Source organism: Triticum aestivum, chromosome 2B (assembly GCF_018294505.1).
Source record: "Triticum aestivum cultivar Chinese Spring chromosome 2B, IWGSC CS RefSeq v2.1, whole genome shotgun sequence".
NCBI classification, from domain to species: Eukaryota; Viridiplantae; Streptophyta; class Magnoliopsida; order Poales; family Poaceae; genus Triticum; species Triticum aestivum.
In genome coordinates, this window is record NC_057798.1 from 633,924,199 (window position 1) to 633,929,278 (window position 5,080).

A 5,080-nucleotide genomic window follows, 5' to 3' on the forward strand; every position below is an offset into this window, starting at 1 on the left:
AATGTATTCCACGTGTCCTTACTTCGTAAATGCCTAAAACCGCCACATCAACCGGCGGAACTAGAACTGTCCCAAGTGAGAGAGGATCTATCATACGAAGAATATCCCATTCGGATATTGGATATTAAAGACCGTGAGACTCGACGCCAAACTATTCGATTTGCCAAAGTACAATGGAATAATCACAGCGAGGATGAGGCCACCTGGGAAAGGGAAGACGACTTAAGAAAAACCTTTCGGCACCTTTTCAATGATTAAGGTATGCAAATTTCGAGGTCGAAATTTTTGTAAGGAGGAAGGGATGTAATAACCTAAAAATATGCGATGATAATTATTTTAATTGGATAATTATATTGTGATTAACTGTTAAGCTATTAAGATAAAAATAAAAAAATAGTTTACCAAACATTAGTAGATTACGTGTACAAAACATCTCACTGCCTAGGTTCTAAAATATCTGGGTTTATCTGTTAAAATGTTATTCTAGAAGAGAAAAGAGTAGATAAGTTCAGTGTCCTGCAGATTACTTACGCAGGGAGAATACCTGCGGTGTGTTCCAAAAAAATATCTATGCTAAGGAAGCAGCGAGTAGATAAGCATCCACAGTAACCAGGGTGAGCCAGCCGTGGGGTAGTCGGTACCTGGGTTAGATCAGTCTCATCCACGTAGCCCTTCCTTGACAGATGTCATCCTTTCAACCCTCTTCTCTTGCACTATAAATAGCTTCTCAACCGTGCGGTACTGGTCGCCCGCACCCAGAAAATTCCCCACTTTAGTTGGAAGCAGTCAGCGGAGAGCAAGCGACCGATCGGAGAAGCTGCGGAGAAATTGAGGACAAGGAGGTATGGCTGCTAGCTTTAGCCAACGCCCTGTTCCTCGTCTTGTCTCATGAAGTCATCTAAGATTCTTGAGGGTAGCTAGCTGTAGCATCTCTCCTCTCCTACTACATGTTCCTGTTTTCTTTCCATCGATTTCCACACTTGAGGTGATATTCTTGCTTAACGGAAGATGTGGTGTTATGGGTAAATGAACGAAAAGATTCTAAAATACTGGAAGTTGCATCAGACTGATTCCATTCTATTGATCCATGCTTTGTTACACTGATGAATTTATTCGCTGGCTTAAGAAGGAACAACTAGTACTAGTTGGTAAGAAAGACTGGGAACGAGTAGTACTAGTACTACAAGACCCATGCATGCGTACATCTCCTGTGTAAAGAAATAATCTTCATGGCTAGCTAGCATGCATGCAGGTGGTTGTATTTCTCAAATTTAATAGCTGGGAACAGTACTGAGGTTAAAGTGGGATGTGCACGCCTCACTCTAGCATAGCCAAGTACTATAGAGCGACTTGTTACATCCCTGTACTGGTACTGCATATAGCTGCTCATGTCCATGTTGCCACTTGCAAGTCACATGAAATAATAAGCTGATGGGCGTTTGTAACATGCTTAGGTTGGAGCTCAGATTTAGCCGAGGAGGAACCGCTCCAAGGCAAGACTGTGCATATCAGTCTTCTCTCTCAAACTGAACTTTTAATATATGTTAACAATTAATTGGTTACTAGCATTAATGTTTTTACATATGAATATAAGTGATGAGCTGGTAATTATTATGCCTGTGAGAACCATGCGTGCATGGTTGACGGATTGATCGAACGATGATGTTTGAATAATCTAAGAACGTACACCGTCGTGATCATGGTAAGTGTGGTATATCAAGCCCGGGGCGGTCGATACCTGAAATAACGGTACGCGGCTAATTTAGTCGGTACTAGTGTGAGATGGAAGATACCTCACACAAGTAGGGGACTCGGCGTCGTGATTCCCGGAGATAGGTATTACCATTGGTGGAGATTACGACGGTTATTAGTATGTCTCTGCAGAGATTATTGCTATAGGTTTGCGCCGGTATAATTCCATCCTGCTCCTGTAAGGTAACAGGAGGCTGAAGCATCTTTACCTTATGCACATTCAACTTGCAACCTACTAATTCTTGCATTCTTATATTCTTGCTGAGTATGTCCCAACATACTCACTATTGTTTTCCTTTTTCCTCTGATATGCACAGAGTGCGCGGGAAGTGGGCATGGTGAGGAGTTAGAGGAGCATGAGGAATAAGTCGACGCCTAGGCCAGGGTGTCAAAATTAGCAGTCTTTGTTTAATCCTTAAATAAAGTCAGTGAAGAATAAGAGGAAGTGCTATCAATACATGTGCATATGCACGTGGTTGAACACTTGGCCTACTATCTATTATTTGGTTAAGTGAGGGTGTAAGCTATTATGTAAAGAATAAGCTGGAATTAAAGTATTACTTGTGCCCTGTTGTTCTGATATATGCTACTCATGCCTTGTGTGCTTATGAGTGTTCTTCAACTCATAAGGACACGGCGACTGTCACATTTATTTCCGAACCTTCGGGTCGTGACAGATGCGCGCTTTCTTTTGGGCTGGGAAGGACAAGATCAATGGCGGGCAGTGCCTGGTTGCATGGGACACGGTGGCTCGTCCCACAACATTTGGAGGGCTCGGGGTGAAGAACTTACAGCTGCAAGCGTTGGCCCTTCGTGTTAGATGGGAATGGCTCCGGAGGACTAATCCTAGTAGGCCGTGGCAAGGAATCCCTATGCTTGAAGATCAGGATGCTAAGATGATTTTCAATAGCTTGGTAAAGATCAAGGTTGGCAATGGAGAAAGAGTGCTCTTTTGGAAGGTCCGATGGATCCATGGATTCACAGTCAGTGAGATTGCACCTAACATTGTGCAGATGGTCAACGGTCGTGCGCGCAACACTAGGACAGTGCAGCAAGCTATGATTGACAATGCATGGGCTAATGACGTGCATGATGACATCTCCTTTGTGACTCGCATACAGGTCGCCAACCTTTGCCACGCTATAGCCACGGTTGAGTGTGACCTGGACAAGCCATATCTCTTCTCATGGCCAGCGGATAAGTCTGGGAACTATACGGCCAAATCGGCCTATGAGAGGCTTTGCTTGGGTTTGACAAGAACGCTGGTGCATATTTGCATCTGGAGGAGTTGGGCGCCTCTTCGATGCAAATTTTTTGCTTGGCTGGGCTCCCAATACATATTGTGGACCTCGGCTTGAAGGGCACGACATGGGTTGCAAGCGGAGTCTTCAAGCTGCTTCACTTGTGCACAGGCGGAGGATAACGTCAACCACATACTCACCCAATGCACTTATGCTAGGGAGGTTTGGCACGGTTGCTTCGAGGCTTTGCGGATCAACACCCAGATCCCCACTTAGACGGACACACTTGTTGACTGGTGACTTGATAAGAGAAGGAGTTTCTCTGACAGAACACGATGTGGTTTCGATTCTTTTGTCATTGGAACGGCTTGGTCATTATGGAAACAGAGGAACGCTAGAGTGTTCAACAGGTTGCATGATCAGAGGTCCCCAACACAGCATATGGATCAGGTGTTGGCTGAGATCAGGGAGTGGAGGCTTGCGGGCTTGGGTGTTGGAGGTTTAGATCCGTTCGTGAGAGAGTGATCTAGTCTAGTTTGGTTGGTGTAGGTGTGGTGTTTTGTCATTTGAGATGTTCGCATCCTGAGTGACTTCTTGTAAATACTTTTTCTGCCTCCATTGGCATACTCTTGAAAAAAAAGAAATTGAGAAATTCTTAGTATCGAAGTTATGTCATTTTTCTGTCGGTCAGAGTCACCGGCGAGAGCAAAACGAAGCGACAACTGCAGAAGAAAACTGAAAGGGCTCAATTAAAAGAACCTTTTGGCTTCGCTTCCTCGTCGCTGGTGATTCGTATGCTAAGCATGAATGCGCCGGCCACACAAAATTGATGTAGTACACATATGCGTCTCCTCGATCGCCGGACGCTCGTCGATCGAGTAAATGCAGCAGTGGCCATCGTTGTGTACAATAAGAACCTCACAAGCGCACGCTAGTCTGCCCCTCCCATTGCTGTAACCTGATAAACACTCCATGTCCAACTCGAGCGCGTCCTCCCACGGCACCAGCGGCGGCGTGGCCGTAACGCCGTCCATGTCCGCGTCGGCCATCGTCGCCAACACGACCGGAACAAGTCTCTAAGCCGACGGCCAAAAGTATGCCGATGGCGACCGTCGGCCTCTTCCAGACTATGTCGACAGCTGGCCCCAGGCCGTCGGCGTACAAAGGCCGTCGGGCTATCCCGGTATACGCCGACAGCCCCCGTCGGCAAAGGAAGGCCGTCGGCATAGCCGGATCTACGCCTAAAGCAGCCGTCGGCATATCCGGGCCGTCGGCATAGCTGTGGGCCCAACGACCACGCCCACGACGGGCGGCTAACGGCGTTGGATATATGCCGACGGCCGGGATGGCCGGCCGTCGGCATAGATAAGGTTACCATGTCATCGATCCAGACCGCACCGACCAAGGCCTATGTCGACGGCTGTCGTCGGCATAGATGACACGTCATCGATCCGCACCGCGCCGTCCATGCGCCCTGATCGTAGCTATGCCGACGGCTTTGCCGTCGGCATAAATATTTTTTTCATTTTTTTGCATAGCTATATTTTTATTGTTTTTACGTATTATTATTTGACTAACTTACATGTAGCATTTGTTAATATATATAAGCATACATACATTTTTTCGATTCTATACGAAGGGGAGTGTGACCCCCCTCACGTACGGCGCCGACGCCGGCCGACACCTGGAGGGGGGAAACAGCTGCACCGGGTCTATACGGAGGGGACGTTGCTCCCAACTATTTCTATATATGGGATGACCTACCACAACCGGTTGAAGAGGTGGCACACGTCTTCCGGGTGTGGCCCCACTCAGGGACGGCGCCGCCGGCGACACCTGGACGGGGGAAATGGACGCGTCGGGTCTACATGGACGGGATCTTGCTGTGGGTTTGGCCCGGATGTTGCTCCCAGGTGTTCGTATGGGCTGACGTAACCCAACCGGGTGGAGAGGTCCACTGGTCAAAACCTGTCCGTGGAAAGTCAAAGGGATAGATCTCGTGGTCAACCGCTCCAGGGTTAGGCGAGATGGGGGCCCTGGGGGGTAGCAATGCCACCGGAGCGTCGCACCGGGCCCTCATACATGCC

General features: G+C 47.8%; 1 long non-coding RNA gene across 1 annotated transcript; it reads left to right on the plus strand.

Moving 5' to 3' along the window:
* The first annotated feature begins 750 nt into the window (after positions 1-750).
* Positions 751-2,320, plus strand: LOC123041832 (uncharacterized). The gene is made up of 2 exons (XR_006418650.1): positions 751-842; positions 2,070-2,320. It is a non-coding gene; the product is annotated as an uncharacterized lncRNA (long non-coding RNA).
* Positions 2,321-5,080: the final 2,760 nt, after the last annotated feature.